Genomic DNA, 17,603 nt, shown 5'->3' with positions numbered 1-17,603 from the left:
TCACGTTGTGTACAATCGGATTTTCCGACAACTGAGTCCGACCGTGTGTATGCAACATCACTTCCGGACCTCTTCCGGAATTAATCCGTCGGAATTACTCCGACGGATTTGGTTGACGGAATCTCCGACCATGTGTACAAGGGCTGAGAGTTTAGCATGCAGAAACACGTTACTGATCATGTAGTAAATTAGCATTACAAGGCTATGGGGCCAGGTTCTTTAGAAGTTTAGATCCATCTTAGGATATTGTACTGGATGCCAAAAACAAATGGGTCCCTGATCTGTAATTCATCTCATCACACCTTCGTCTCCTGTGAAACATACAGTACAGTGGAAAAAATTATTATTCGATCCCCTGCAGATTTTGGAAGTTTACTCATCTACAAAGAAATGAAGGGTCTATAATTTTTTATCATAGGTGTATTTTAAATGATAGAGATCCAAGATTTCACAAAGATTTTACAATACATGGCCCTGTCCATTGGCCCTTCAATGCGGCGAAGCCCGGTATCTTTAGCAGAGAAACAGCCCCAAAGCATAATGTTTCCACCTCTGTGCTTGACTGTAGGGGTGGTGTTCTTGGGGTAATAGTCAGCATTATTCGGCAAAAAAACAAAGAAAAAGTAACACAACACCAAGGAATTAGAGAGTGCTGTTCAACCCTGATTTCAATGGAAAAAAGAAAAAGAATATCCCCTATGGTGGGGTTTTTTAGGCAGCAATATAATATCTATGGTATAGTAAAAGGTATATATTTGTACACAGTAAAGATTTAACTACTGAAAAAACAGAATATTGGGCAAGTTTATTATTTGTAATATTTATTAATAAAAAGGAGGATTAAATAACTGACATATTAGTCAAGAATTGATCTCCACTTGGCAATAAAAACATAGTGTAGATGCACATATATAGACAGAAAATAGATGTATCACATGAACACTGTACACCTGTATATACAATGAAGAAATGACCCTGAGGCGTTTCGACCCTCACAGGGGTCTTCCTCAGAAGATTTTGTCTATTATGTAAGAAAAAACAACTATAATTATTCATCCTCCAAACATGGCGAGTCAAGTTGATGCCAAAGAGCTGAATTTTGGTCTCATCTGACCACAGCACTTTATCCTAATTCTTCTCTTAATCATTTAGATGTTCATTGGCAAACTCCAGATGGGCCTGTACATAATGTTTCTTGCCCTTCTCTGGATATTCTCTGGAGGAGGAGGACCTTGCCAGAGCTGCATGATTTCAATCCATGGTGGCGTATTGTGTCACCAATGGTTTGTTTGGTGACTGTGATCCCAACTGCCTTGAGATCCTTCACAAGCTCCTCCCGTATAGTTTTGGGTTGATCCCTCACTTTTCTCATGATCATCCTCACCCCCATGAGGCAAAATCTTGCATGGAGCTCCAGACCGAGGGCGAGTGATGATTATTTTGTATTTCTTCCAATTGCGAATAATCGCTCCAACAGTGCAGGGCTAAGCATCCCCAGCAGTGACCAATACAAATCTCTGCATTCTCAGCACCGATTAGTACAGATCTTATCGTCCCCAGCAGTAGAGATCTACATATTACAAGGACACACATTCAGATGCATATAATGTACGCACACATTAACACTTTTTTGCCATGTGACATCTTTTTTTTTTCTTTTCAATCCACCAGCCACCACCCACCATCCTCTTGCTCAGCTCCTTCGCCAGGGTGGTAAGTCCGGGAGGCAGGACAGATTGTTCGGTCTGGTCCCATCCACTGTCAGAGAGTCGCTTTGTGAGTAAATACCTCGGAGCCTCAGGTAGAGTCTAGGTAGGCTGTTTTGTGCACCCCAATATGTCTGTACAAATTGGCGGGGGGCATGCAATTTTGTGCTGTACGAAGGCGGCAGCAGGCAGGCAGGCATACTGCACAAAGTCAATCCAAAATGCCACTCTGGCTGCTGAACCCCAAGTGACTGAATAAAGCGCTGCCTGAGGCAAAAGTCTCACCTAGCCTCATTGTAAGGATGGTCACGGAACAGACATTATCATTTATTTTGGGTTCTTTCCTATGGGAGAGTGGCAGTTTTTGCTAGATACATTCCTGTTTACCAGTGGAACCGAACATGGCATTTGTTCTGTATCTGTAATCTAGGTAATAAACCAAATTAGGCTTCCTAACAGTTCATCCCACACTTACTTTCAATAAGTACTTAGTGTGTGAGGAAAGCACTTATAGCTCATGCATGCATGCATAGGAATGGGCGCCAAATGTATTGAATTGTGGTAAAAACCAAGCGATTTTCATAAAAAATATTTTTTTTTACGTTTATCGATTTGCTTTTACCTACATTTGTGCATTAGGCCCAACCAGCTGGTATATTGACCGTGCTTCAGTAACTGTGCACAAGACAACCCCGTAGTTCATTATATGGCAAAGCCAGGCAATCCCAAGAGCCCCAGCAGATGGCCGGGACTCTTTTTATTGGCAAAGTGACGCTAAGGGGCACAATTTCCACTTCTGGAATACATATCCTTTGTGCACAATGAAGGCTCCAAACAGCTCTCCCAAGAAAATCTGAATTTATTTTCTACCAGGGTGACGTCAGATGTCAGTGCAGTCTAGACTGTTGCCATTGATTGACTTTGTTCTGATCTGTCTAAATTATGCACACTTGTGTCCCTTGCTCCCAACTTCTGTCATTCATTGATTTTGATCTAACCAAAAAAAGCAAGCCAGTTTCTTCTTCTGTAAGTAAATGCTTACAACCAGTTGGTTCAAGGCAAATGGTGATGTGTTTTATGTAAGCGCCTATTCCGGCCTATGATTTTTAATATTTTCTGAAAGTAATCTGTCACTTTTTACTTGTTCATTGTTCAATGCTTCGATTATCCTTTGTATTGCACACACTCCTTCCTGGCCCTTGTGCAGGCATAGCAGCAGGGACCTATGGCTCTCTATGACCTCTTTCGCTTGATCACCGACGGCGGCAGCCCAGAAGTCATAGGCTTTCCATACTTACCTCTTTATATGTTGTTCTGATCCTGCATATGATGAGGGGAACTTCACTTTAATGAACAGTGGGTTTCGTTCCAGTTCTTCCTTGTGTTTTGTCTTCTCATTTGCTTGAAAGCAGCATTTAAAATACGTCAGAATTGGCACCAGTCCTTAGGAAAGATGTGCTAGAACCGGAGCGAATCCAGAGAAGGGCAAGAAAGCTTATAAAGGGGGGTGCAAGTCCTCAGTTGTGAGGAACAACTGGAAACGTTGAACTTATTCTCCTTGGAGAAGAAACAGTAAGGCCGCGTACACACGGGCGGACTGTTCGCCCAACTTTGTTCGTCAAACAGTACGACAAACAGTCCGCTCAAAATTTGCATGAACGGACTTGACCACACACGATGAACGAACAGTCCGCTGAAAGCGTGCGTGATGACGTGAACGGCACGTACGACGGGACTAGAAAAACGACGTCCTATACACTGCAATGCAACCTTCGCCGTGTAAATTCTTTCTGAGCATGCGCGAGACTTAGTTTGTCGAACAAGCCTACACACGGGGGCACTGTCCGCTCAAACCAAGTTTCAGCGGACTGTCTTACGGGAATTACGAAAAACTTTGTTCGTCAGACTGTCCGCTGAAACTGTCCGCTGAAGCCCACACACGAGCGGACTGTCCGCTGAAACACTGTTCAGCGGACAAAGTTGGGCGAACAGTACGCGGCCTAAGACCCCTTTCACACTGGGGCTTTTTTCAGGCGTTTTTCAGGTGCTTTAGCGTTAAAAAAAGCTCCTGTAAAGCGCTTGAAAGAAGCCTCATCTGCAGTCCCAATGTGAAAGCTCAAGTGCTTTAAGAGCCCTTTCACAACGCCAGCGCCCGAAAAACGCTCGTAAAGCCCCGCTTAAACTAGCAGCGCTTTACCAGCATTTTTCGAGTGTTATTGGGGCGCTTTTAACCCCTGCTAGTGGCCAAATAAAGGGTTAAAAGCGCCCACAAAACGCTGCTGCCAATAGCGATTTTCAGGCGTTTCACAGGCGCTTCCCATTGATTTCAATGGGAAGGGGCGCTTTAGGAGCGTTGTATTCACCGCTCGAAAAGTGCTGCAAAGAAGCTGCTTGCAGGACTTTTTTTGACACCCTGGGAATGTCTAGCTCAGTGGTTAGTCCACTGCAGTTCTGTATTAGGTTTAAGGGCTTGGAAGCCTGTTTTTATTAAAGTGGAAGTAAACCCATCGATTTAAACAGTTACAAAAAAAGGCATGCCGGAATGCTAACTGCAAAGTATCAAACCATCCAATGGCTGGTGTCATAACGAATCACATGTGCAGCAAAATAGCAGTTGAAGATTAAACAGAGGCAAAGATGGCAGCTTCCTTGGCTGAAAACGATAGGGGAGTTTACTTCCACTTTAAAAGGAACAAAAATAAAAGTTCATACACGGGACTGCCCACACGGGGGTTCATCTCCAATAAATGCAACAAAGGAAAAAATACCAAGCCACCTAGCTCTTAGCCCTTATACACACGGTCGGACATTTCTACGGAAAATGTCCGATCGGACCGTTTTGTCGGATAATCCAACCGTGTGTGGGCTCCATCTGACTTTTTCCGTCGGAATGTCCCGACCAACAAAGTTTGAGAGCTGGCTATAAAATTTTCCGACAACATGATCTGATCGGACTTTGTCCGATCGTTTGTAGAGAATTCCGATCGGACAAAGTGCCACGCATGCTCAGATCAAATTACGAGACCAAAGCTATTGGCTACTAGCCTGAACATAGTCCCGTCGTAACAGACGAACGTCATCAACTTTGTCCGACTGTGTATATGCAACACCAGTTTCAGACAAAATCCGACGGATTTTGTTGTCGGAATGTCTGACCGCGTGTACAACGGCTTAGGCTTATTTTGCCTCGATTTGTTGCTCAGGCCTACTCCTGACCTTAACGGGATTCTCCAGCCCCCTGAGTTTGCTCACTTTCCCTAAGACTTTAGGACTTCCTCCAGCCCCCTTGGATTTGCTAGCCACCTCAGCTTTCCAAGCCTCCCAGACCCTCTTTTGGTCTTCCAGGCCCGTGTGGCCGTCCCCACCTTCCCTGTCCTTTTGGGAAAAGAAGTCGTCCACCCCCCCTCCCCACCAGGGATGCAGTCTCAGACAGAGACAACCAGGTCTCCTGACAGATCTCTGAATCCAAATGGCAACAACTGCCCTGAGCTGTTCTCAGATCTGGTTCATAACGAGTGTGTGCACCTGGACACACATACAACTTGTAGAATTTCAGGAAAACCTGGACACAGGACTAAAGATTCTTTGGAGTCTTCAAGATTTCAGCCCCGGTCCGGAATCACCAACTCCAGAGAAGACTTAAATTACAGTTTACTCTGCTCACAACATATCTGCTGGTACATCTCAAACGGACTCTTTGAGAGTCCTGCATCTATTTTAAATTCATTTTCCCAGAGACAGGGACTCTCACTATTACATTTAGTAGTTTGTTTGTTTTTTTAACTGTCAGAGCGGCAAAGTTGTGGAACTCCCTTCCACAATTGGGGATGTTGTCAGGAAGTGCTCAATTTTTTTTTTTTAGATGGGCATCTTATTGAACACAATATACAGGGATATGGAAAGTAAATACACACCCCCATACAGGTTAACCTGGGTGGACTAGTGTCTTTATTCAACCTATGTACAAACTATGAAGCTGATAAAAGAGCAGAACACAGGGAGGATTATGGGTGAGGACATTACACTAATGTATCCTGATATAAAATACAGCTAGTTTCTACAGATAGCCTACTGTAAGGGAATTATTACTATACTTACCTCAGAGTAGTATCGCCTTCATCTCGCATTTTCTCACAACTCTGTCCGACCGTGTGTATGCAACACCAGTTTCGGTCAAAATCCGTCAGAAAAAAAAACTGACGGGTTTTGTGGTCGGAATGTCCGACCGTGTTTACAAGGAATTACTCTGCTGTTTAGTTGGCATTCAATAACTTTCAGCTATGTGTTGGTCAATATCCCTTTTATGTACCATGTTTACCACCTAGCTCCATCCATTATATTTTATTTTATTTTATCCATGTTTTAAAAAAAAAAATTATAGTTTTTTTTTTCGGGGGGGGGGGGGGGGTGGGGGGTGTTTGCATTTACTTTTCTGGCATACAGCAAAAAAACAGATTTACAGATGTTGGAGGTCCAAACTTTCCTCAAGTGTTTTTTTTGGGGGTTTTTTTTATCATCCCCATCAAATCGATTTCCCATAATTTTTTATCGGGACGGGGAAATTCTCCCCAAAAAGGACACAGCAAGAAGAAGATGCCCACTTTGTTCAAAACAAAATTAGAAGTTTTAGCTGGAGTTGAACTTCAAATTTGAATTATTCATACACGTTCTTTAACTATAATATCATCTTTTATATTAAAACGTTTTTTTGTTCTATTTTTATTTTTTTGTAACTTTTGGAGTGCAATATGCCTGTTTGTGAAGTATATCTAAAGAAGCACCCACCTATCTGTTATATGGATTACCCTGGGGGAAGTAATCACCCTGTCCAATACAGATTTTGGTCAGCTATGAAGATATCTTTTTCTTTCCTAATCTGGTCTGTCCCTGCTCAATGCAGCATCGATTTTTTTTTTTTTTTTAACAGATTTCCTAATCTAGCATTATTACTTTGGCAGCTGGCTATCTCATGAAAGCTTTCCGAGCAGCCGGTGTCTCTTGGGCTTACCGTTTCCACCGGTTCGCCTGAGAAACGATCCGGCGGTGCGGCCAGCTGCTACCACAGGCGATCAAAGAGTAGATCCTTTTTGATTGTCTCTATGGCCTTGGAGGAAAGGTGGAACTCAATTTTATATATATATATATCTATATCTATATCTATATCTATATATATATATATATATATATATATATATATATATATATCTTATATATTTATATATATATATATATATATATATATATATTTTTTTATCTTTTGCTTTTAAAGGTAAAGTTATTTGGGGTCTTTTTGGCCCCAGATCTCTTCCTTTTTGGCCCCAGATCTCTTGACCTGTCATCCTTATTTCTATTACAAGGGATGTTTACATTCCTTGTAATAGGAATTAAAAAAAGCGATAAAAAAAAAAAAAAAAATGAAAGGGGCAGTGTAAAAATAAAAAGTTTCAACAGCCCCCCATCCCTTCGTGCTCAGAAGCAGAAGCGAGCGCATATATAAACGGTATTTGCAACACACGTGATGTTTCCCCCACGAGCGTTAAATCGATTGCAATATTTCTAGCACTAGACTTCCTCTGTAACTTAAAACTGGTAACCTGTAAAAAAAAAAAAAAAAAAACATTTAACATTTAAAGCGTTGCCTATTGAGATTTTTTAAGTACTGTAGTTTGACGCTATTCCACGAGCGTGCGCAACTTTAAAGCGTGACATGTTGGGTATCTATTGACTCGGCGTAACATCGTCTTTCACATTTTATAAAAAAAATTGGGATATAGATTGTGGTTTTTATTTTTTATTTTTTTATTCATTTAACCACTTCAGCCCCAGAAGGATTTTACCCCCTTAATGACCAGGCCATTTTTTGCGATACGGCACTGCATCGCTTTAACTGACAATTGCGCGGTCGAGTGAGACTCTACCCAAACAAAATTGACGTCTTTTTTCCCCACAAATTGAGCTTTATTTTGGTGGTATTTGATCACCTCTACGGTTTTTATTTTTTTCTGTATAAACAAAAAAAGACGGACAATTTTGAAAAAAAAAAAAAATATATATATATATATATATATATATATATATATATATATATATATATATATATATATATATATATATATATCTTTTACTTCTCTGATATAATACATATCCAAAGAAAAAATATATAAAAAAAAATGTATTCATCAGTTTAGGCCGATATGTATTATTCTAACATATATTTTGATTAAAAAAAAAAAAAATCACAATAAGCGTATATTGACTGGTTCGCGCAAAAGTTATAGCGTCTACAAAATAGGGGATAGTTTTATGGACTTTTTTTTAACGTTTTTTTTTTAAAGTCTTTACTGGTAATGGCGGTGATCTGTGATTTTTAGCGGGACTGCGACATTGCGGCTGACAAATATGACCCCAAGTGACACTTTTTGGGGATCATTGACATTATTCCAGTGATCAGTGCTAAAAAAAAATGCACTGATCAATGTATAAATGACACTGGCAGGGAAGGGGTTAACACTAGGGGGCGATCAAGGGATTAGCTGTGTTCCCTGGGTGTGTTCCAGCTGTGTGGGGGATGGGCTCACTGGGACAACACAGAGATCGCTGTTCCTGATCACTAAGAACAGCAAATCTCTATGTTGTCCCCTGTCGGAATGGGAATCCACCTTGTTTACATAGGCAGATCCCCGTTGTGCCTCTCTGTGGAGTGATCGTGGGTGGCTGGCAGATATCAAGTCCGCCAGACCCACGCGCTCCTGCGGCTCACATCGGGCGCACGTCCAAAGTGTCTTTTGCATTAAGCGATGTGCAGGTATGTCATTTTGTGCAATAGAGACGACCTGCCGCAGTGTATGTACTGTGGCTGGTCTGCAAGTGGTTAAAGGGGTTTTTTTTATTTGCAAAACGGCTGCGTAAATACCATGTGATATACAAAATTTGCAACGATCGCCATTTTTATCCCCTGCTAAAAAAAAAAAAAAAAAAAGTATAATATTTAGGGGTTATAAGTAATTTTCTAACAAAACATACTGATTTAAGCTTGTAAAAAAGTGATAGAAAAAGCCTGGTCTTCAAAGAGGTTAAGAGATGCAGGAATTGTTTCACCTCTGGGTTATACTGCCTCCTACTGGAGCATTGGACATTGGCACACAAAAACTGTAGGACAGCTCAAGATAGCCCCTCCTACTACCAGCATGCTTCAGTTGTTTTTGCTAGTGTCCTAGGAGGATGGATGTATTTTCTTTAGCTTTGCAGGGAAGAGTCTAAACCTATATTTGCTGTCTTGCCCACCCCTCAGTTGGACTTCTTTTGGTCATCCTAACAGTGAAGGTCTTCCTGGGTCCCTCAATGGTTGGGAACATTTGGATTTATGTATTTCCCTATAGAGATCCTTTTCTTGGGTTTCATTGAGGGTCTCAGGTCCTGCCCTCCTGTGTTTATGATCACGTTCTCAGTATTGCTTTGCTATAAAACAAGCTGGGGGATTCAGAGTTCAATACTCCTGTAGGTAGTAGTATAACCCAAAGGTGAATGATTTCCTATGTCCCTCAGTGGAATCCAAGAAGAGGATTTTTTGACGATTAATTTCAGTAATCCTATTTTTTCCTGGTGATCTGGGGATTTCATTTTATTTTTATTTTTTCTCTCACCTTTTGAACAATTTTTCCTTATTTGCTGTGTTGGTCATTCCTGTAGTGACTATACCTTTATAGGTAAGGGGTAGCTGATCAAGGGAATATCCAATTGCCTCAGGAAGCAGTTTTTTGTTTTTTGTTTTTAAACCAATGCTGGAGCAAATTGAACCTTCATTTTTATATGTTTTTTTCCCTCTAAATCAGTGGTCTCCAAACTGCAGCCTGGGGGACGGAAGTGGCCATTTGCTTGCTTTTATCCAGCCCTTGAGGTATTCCCCCCACTGTTAGCAACATTGGGACATAGTTCCTGCCACTGACAATGGGGTACTATTCCTCCCACTGACACTAATGATAGGACACTAGTCCTCTCGATGGGGTGCTATTCTTCCCACTGCCACCAATGATGGGGCACTATTCCTTCCATTAATACCAATGATATGGGGCTCTATTCCCCCCACCGACACCAATGACTGGGCACTATTCCTCCCACCAACACCAATGACGGGGCACTATTCTTCCCACCGACACCAATGACGAGGCACTATTCCTCCCACGGACACCAATGACTGGGCACTAGTCCTCCCACCGACACCAATGATTGGGCACTATTCCTCCCACTGACACCAATGACAAGGCACTATTCCTCCCTTCGACACTAATGACTGAGCACTATTCCTCCCACCGATACTAATGACTGAGCACTATTCCTCCCACCGACACCAATGACAGGGCACTATTCCTCCCTCCAACACCAATGACTGGGCACTGTTCTTCCCACCGACACCAATGACAGGGCACTATTCCTCCTTCCAACACCAATGACTGAGCACTATTCCTCCCACCGACACCAATGACAGGGCACTATTCCTCCCTCCAACACCAATGACTGAGCACTATTCCTCCCACCGACACCAATGACTGAGCACTATTCCTCCCACTGACACCAATGACTGAGCACTATTCCTCCTTCCAACACCAATGACTGAGCACTATTCCTCCCACCGACACCAATGACAGGGCACTATTCCTCCCTCCAACACCAATGACTGAGCACTATTCCTCCCACCGACACCAATGACTGAGCACTATTCCTCCCACCGACACCAATGACTGAGCACTATTCCTCCCACTGACACCAATGACTGAGCACTATTCCTCCCACCGACACCAATGACAGGACACTATTCCTCCCACCGACACCGATGACGGGGCACTGTTTTTCCCACCGACACCAATGACAGAACACTATTCCTCCCACCAACATCAATGACTGAGCACTATTCCTCCCACCGACACCAATGACAGGACACTATTCCTCCCACCGACACCGATGACGGGGCACTGTTTTTCCCACCGACACCAATGAGGGGGCACTATTCGTCCCCCTAATACTAATGATTGAGCGTTGTTTTCTCCCACTGGCCACAGTCTGGCCCCCCTTAAAGTTTGAAGGACAGTAAACTGGCCCTTTGTTGACTGTGATTATAGGATAGTGTATATGGTGGTTTTCTATTTGTTTTTGTTTTTTTCTATTGGTTGAACTAGACGGACTTGTGTCTTTTTGTTCAACCTAACTATCTACATGAGGGAAAACAACAGTTCAAAAAAACCTGAAAATTGATTCGGCCCATTTCTACTGTAGAGGTGGAGTTGGGTTTTAGCCTAGACCTAAAAACCATTTGGTTTGCTAAAGTTTTGATGATCATCTCCCTGAGGATAGTCACGGGAATGAAAAGTGCAGGGGAGGGGCTTTGGCGCTGACATCATTGCGCACGCACGCTGAGTTAGGTGGCCTGCTGGATTGTTACATGTGAATTTTAAACATCCTCCTGTGAGTATATTACTTTTAAATAAACAGCAGTTTTATTATGATAATGCACTATAGATCCTCTTTTTTTATGATACTTTGGTGCTTACTATGAGGACATGCGGACATAAAACCACTCCAGATTTGCTATGCAATTTAATCTTTGTGGTTCTGGAAACGGGGCAGCTGATGGTTTTATGCAGTGGTACAATCAAGTGACCCCGTGGCCTGTTATCCTCTCAAAGTGCTTTAGATCTCTTGGTTTGGGAGGTCTAGTAAGCAGATGTTTTATGTTGGTGAAGGATCATGGGGATCATCACAAAGGATTGCTGGCACTTGATGTCCACCTGTACGGAATGTTGCACTTTTTATTAGGTTAAAGGATGTTATTTACGAAAGGCAAATCCACTTTGCAGTGCAATGAAAGTGCACTTGGAAGTCCCTCTAAATCTAAGGGCTAGATCTGAAATGAGTGGAAGCTCTGCTGATTTTATCATCCAATCATGTGAAAGCTAAATTGCTGTTTTTTATTCTCCTTGCATGTCCCCCTCGGATCTACAGTGACTTTAATTCCAAGTGCACTTGCAGTGCAAAGTGGCTTTTCCTTTAGTAAATAACCCCCAACAGTGTCCTTTTTTTCATGTAGACCTTTTTATATGTTAATAAGCTGGTGCAGCATTTAGCATAGTTGGTGTTTTTATATTTGAAATGAATTAATGTGGATTAATAATATTTAAAGAGACAGCACGCTTATTTTTGTTTACTACCATAATCAGTTACTAGAGCTGCGCGGTTCTGGCCAAAATGAGAATCACAATTGTTTTTGCTTAGAATAAAAAGATCACAATTCTCTCACGATTGTCGCAATGCAAAATCTTCCACATTATACAAAAAAAAATAATGGGCTAACTTTTACTGGCTAGTTTTTTTTTTTTTTAATTCATTAAAATAATTTTTCCAAAAAAATTGCATTTGAAAGACTGCTGCGCAAATGCAGCGTGACATAAAATCTTGCAACAACCACCATTTTATTCTCTAGGGTCTCTACTAAAAAAAAAATATATATATATATATATATATATATATATATATATATATATATATATATATATATATATACAGTATATATATAATGGTTAGGGGTTCTAAGTAATTTTCTAGCAAAAAAAATTCAAAAAATGATGTTAACTTGAAACCAACAAATGTCAGAAAAAGGTTTAGTGTTTAAATAGGAAGTAAACCCTGATGGGTTTACTTCCTCTTTCATTCCCTGCAAAGGTAAAGCATAATGGACTACTATGCATCGCATAGTAGCCCATTATGTGTCACGTACCTGACACAGGAGCCAGCGAAGTCACTGCTGTCCCCTGTAGTCCGGAGCGTCCATCTTCTCGGTGCCTGCCTTTCGGCAAATATCTCCTAAACCGTGTAGGTTTAGGAGATATTTCTTGGACCTACAGGTAAGCCTTAATCTAGGCTTACCTGTAGGTCAAAGTTGGTTGTAAGGGTTTACAACCACTTTAAGTGGTTATATGTTACTCATTTACACACAGAAGTCAATTCCATTGACAAATTGTTACAATGTTTATACTTAAGCCTCATATACACGATCGGACTTTGTACAAACTTTCCCGTGGACTTTTGTACAAAAGGGCGTGGTCCACAAGTTTGTATTGCATACACACGATCGGACTTTTTGACAACAAACACGAACGTAGTGACGTCACAACGTACTGACGACAATTCAAAAGAGGACGTTCAATGACTCTAACGCCACCTTTGGTCAACTTCTGTATTGTAGTCTGATCTTTTGCATTGGTTCTGAGCATGCGTGTTTGTACCTTGTACAAAAGTCCGATGCTTTTGCGTACACACGATCGGACTTTGCTCCATCGGACTTATGTTGTCAAAAAGTTTGTCCGTTTGCACAGCCAACAAAAGTCCGATGAAAACAGAAAAAGTTTGTCCGATGGAGCGTACACACGGTTGGATGTTGCTCCAAAACAGCTAATTTGCATGTTTGTTGTCAAAAAGTCCGACCGTGTGTACGGGCCTTTACTTCCACTGCTAAAGAATGTTGTGATTCTTGGCAGACTGCCCGTTTTATTTTTCTTCCTTTCTTTTGAGGGCTGTGGCAGAGAGAATTCTTTGCATAGCGAGAATCGTGAAACACTTTTGTCAAGATCGCAACGGGGGAAAAAAATTGCGATAAAGATTCTTGGCAATTAATCATGCAGCTATATCAGTTACTGATATGTTTAAGATCTGCTTGGTGCCAGATGCCACCTTCAGAAGTCTGGTGGCGTCCATGCCCCGACGGGTCAGGGCTGTTTTGGCGGTAAAAGAGGAACCTACTTAATATTAGGTGATAAAATTATGGCTGATTGGGTACAAACATTTTAATTTAAATATATATCAGAGTTTAGCTTTAAAGTAGAAAAAAAACAAAAACACAACTATATGAGAGGTCATAGTTACATAGTTAGGTTGAAAAAAAGACACAAGTCTACACAGTTCAACCATAAAAATAAAAAAATATAATACAAACCCATATACACATCACTATACCCAAAATTCATCCAGAGGAAGGCGAAAAACCCTAGCAGAGCATGCTCCAATTTGCTACACCAGGGGATGATCTCCCGAAAGGGCAATCGAATTTTCCCCGGATCAACTTTACCTATAAATGTCAGTACCCAGTTATATTATGTACACTTAGGAAATAATCCAGACCTTTCCTTGCTGCTTGCCGACCAGCCACCATCATTTTACTGAGGCAGGTCGGCACGATCCCGCGAACCGTCGTAGCTATACGTCGGCTCTTGGGTTAGTCAAAATTGTCCGATGTGTCCACCATAATGTCACAGTCATGATAGAAATCGCAGACCGCCGCCATTACTTGTAAAAAAAAAAAATAATAATAATAAAAATGCTATAAATCTATTCCCTATTTTGTAGACGCTATAACTTTTGCGCAAACCAATCAAAAAACGCTTATTGCGATTTTTTTTTTTACCAAAAATATGTACTGTATTTATTGGCGTATAACAATCACTTTTTCACCATGAAAATTGGGTGCAAATAGCGTGTGCTTGTTATACGCCAATACTTAAATTGTGGCTGCCTTATTTAAATTTTAAGTTTTTCCTGAAACTTCCCTCTTAAAATGAATGTGCGTGTTATATGCCTGATAAATACGGTATACATATCGGCCCTAAACTGAGGAAAAATTAGCTTTTTTGTAAAAAAAAAAAAATGGGAATATTTATTATAGCAAAAAGTTCAAAATATTGTGTTTTTAGCACTGATCACTGTAATAATGTCACTGATCCCCAAAAAGTGTCACTTGGGGTCAGATTTGTCCGCCGCAATGTCACAGTCCTGCTAAAAAATCGCAGATCACCGCCATTACCAGTAAAAACTTTAAAAAAATCTATCCCCTATTTTGTAGACGCTTTAACTTTTGCGCAAACCAATCAATATAAGCTTATTGGAATTTTTTTATTTTTTTTTTAAATATGGAACGCTTCACGAATTTGCGTGTCATCCTTGCGCAGGGGCCATGCTAATCTTCTCTGTATCGTTCCAATTTTAGTATATGTCCTGCCGAAGTGAGGACAGCTTATTGGAATTTTTGATGAATACATTTTTTTTACATTTTTTTTCTGTGGATATGTATTATAGCAGAGAAGTAAAAAAATATTATTTTTTCCCAAAATTGGCTCTATTTTTTTGTTTATAGCACAAAAAATAAAAACCGCAGAGGTGATCAAATGCCACCAAAAGAAAGCTCTATTTGTGAGGAAAAAAGGACATCAATTTTGTTTGGGTGCAACACCGCACGACCGCGCAATTGTCAAAGCGACGCAGTGCCGAATCGCAAAAAATAAAATAAAAATGTGCCTGGCCATTCAGCAGCCAAATCTTCCGGGGCTGGTTAAAGCAATCTCCTGAGCTGACCAGAACCACCTCTGCAGGGAGTCTATTCCACATTTTCACAGCTCTTGCTGTGAAGAAACCTTTCCGTATTTGGAGATTTAAATCTTTTTTTTTTTTTCCTCTAGGTGTAAAGAGTGCCCCCTTGTCCTCTGTGATGACAGTAAAGTGAATAACTCAACACCAAGTTCACTATATGGACCCCTTATATATTTGTACACGTTGCTCATATCCACCCTTAATCTCCTCTTCTCAAGAGAGAATAAATTCAGTTCCTCTAATCTTTCCTCATAGCTGAGCTCCTCCATGCCTCTTATCAGTTTGGTTGTCCTTCTCTGCACTTTCTCCAGTTCCCCGATATCCTTTTTTGAGAACTGGTGCCCAAAACGGAACTTCATATTCCAGATGAGGTCTTACTAATGATTTGTACAGGGGGGGACAAAATGATATCTCTCTCTCTCTGGAGTCCATACCTCTATTATACAAGAAAGGGCTTTGCTTGCTTTGGAAACTTCAGCTTGGCATTGCATGCTATTATTGAGCTCATGATCTACCAAACCCCCCCCCCCCCCCCCCAGATCCTTCTCCACTATGGATTCCCTCAGTTGTACTCCCCCTAGTATATATGATGCATGCATATTCTTACATGGAGTTCTATTGCTCTAGGGAGGCTGCCATCCCGATGTTGGATTCAGTGGAAATGGTTGAAACCACTTGCCGGCCGACCGCATTACATAGTTATATAGTGACCAGATCATGTACCTAGTACGTAATCCGGTGTCTTGTTGAAAACTGTCCCCCGTCGGATAGTATCCGCCCTGTACTGAGCTCGCGCAGTACGGAGGACAAGGAGGCGCTGAAAGTCTCTGAAGATGAGCGGCGCCTGCGCACCGAGTCCAGGTTCAAGCCCCACTATCCAAGTGGACACAGAGCTAGAATAAAATTTTGCCGAGCGAAGCGAGGCCGTGCCCGAAGCCCGGCGAAGTGCTGTTTTTTTACATCATCTACCTTATGTCCACTTGCATGGTGGGACTTCAACCTGGCCTCGGGGCAGAAGGTACTATTAAGTGCGCAGGCGCCATTCATCTTCTGAGACTTTCGGCGTCTCCTTGTCCTGTGTACTGCGCAAGCTTTGCGCCTGCGCAGTATGGGGCGGAACACTATCCGAAGGGGGGACGCTTCCGGGTAAGGGGGGGCCTGCGTTTATGCTGTCCGCGCGCCGGCTGTGCTGTGATTAGACACAGCACAAGCCGATCAGAGCTCCATGGATGCCATTGGCCGGCACTCACTGATCGGTGAAGAGGATGATAGGGCAGAGCTCTGTAAATGTAAACAATACAGCTCTGTCCTGTCAGTGGGGATGTGGTGGTTTTTGTTTCCCTGCAAAGGAATAAAACCGTTATATCCCTTAGTGAAAGCACCAAACAGTAAACGCATAAATACTGGTTAGGCACGCATTTAACCCTTTGATCACCTTAGATATTAACTCCTTCCCAGTCAGTGTCATTAGTACAGTGACAGTGCATATTTTTAGTACTGATCCCTGTATTAGTGTCACTGGTTCCCACAAAGTGTCAGATTGCCCCGCCATACTATCACAGTCCTGCTATAGGTCGCTGATCACCGCCATTGCTAGTATAAAAATAAATAAATACAAATTCCAGTATGTATATATACCATGGTTTGTAGACGCTATAACTTTTGCATAAACCAAGCAATATACGCTTATTGGGATAATTTTTTTATTTATTTTTTTAACAAAAAATAAGTAGCAGAATACATATTACATTTCTGAAGAAATTCGATTTTTTTTTTTTTAAAGATTTTTATTGGATATTTTTTTAAAACAAAGTAAAAAATATTGTTTGTTTTTTTTAAAGATTTTTGGTCTTTTTTCGTTTATAGTGCAAAAAAATTTAAAAAAACTGTGTGGTGATCAAATACCAGCAAAAGAAAGCTCTCTATTCGTGGGGAAAAGAATGATATAAATTTTGTTTGTGTGCAGGGTTGCATGACCACACAATTACCAATTGTGCGGTCATAGCAAAAAAAATAAAAAAATTGCCCGGTCACGAAAGAGGGGGTAAATCTTCCGGCGCTAAAGTGGTTAAAGAAAGTGAGCAAGGTCTGTTTTTTCCAGCTGAGGCACAATTTTAAAATCTTGCACAAGCACACCTCCCAACTTTTTTGAGATGGGAACGAGGGACACCTATCAGCAAAATTATGCAGGGCATAGGACACACCCATTGCCACGCCCCCTTAAAGGAGAATTGTTAAAAAAAACAAGATTGGTTAAACCCACAATTGCTTTTTTTTTTTTTTTTTTACCACTACTATTCCTTCATATTGACTTTTGGAATTTACAAATGCAGCAATTTCGAAATTTAGAAAGTTTTAGACCTGGAAAATACTCTTTGATAGATAAAAAAAAGTGCATTTTATATAACTATATAGATCAGACCAAAATGAGGGACAAATTGTTCCAAATCAGGGACAGTCCCTCGAAATCAGGGACAGTCCTTCGAA

At 41.2% G+C, this 17,603-nt stretch overlaps 1 long non-coding RNA gene and 1 other non-coding gene across 2 annotated transcripts in view; one reads left to right on the top strand and one right to left on the bottom strand.

Moving 5' to 3' along the window:
• LOC143981688 (uncharacterized) overlaps positions 1 to 17,603 on the top strand; it is a 365,565-nt gene that overhangs the window by 300,728 nt on the left and 47,234 nt on the right. The gene's annotated exons all lie outside the window — the stretch shown is intronic.
• LOC143986161 (U6 spliceosomal RNA) lies at positions 14,654 to 14,760 on the bottom strand. Its single transcript, XR_013276379.1, has one exon. It is a non-coding gene; the product is annotated as a U6 spliceosomal RNA (small nuclear RNA).

The sequence above is a fragment of the Lithobates pipiens genome, unplaced genomic scaffold (genome assembly GCF_037356315.1).
Source record: "Lithobates pipiens isolate NorthernLeopardFrog02 unplaced genomic scaffold, aLitPip1_a1.2 Scaffold_16, whole genome shotgun sequence".
NCBI lineage: Eukaryota > Metazoa > Chordata > Amphibia > Anura > Ranidae > Lithobates > Lithobates pipiens.
Note: the sequence above shows the minus strand (reverse complement) of the source record. Positions and strands in the feature narration are given on the sequence as shown.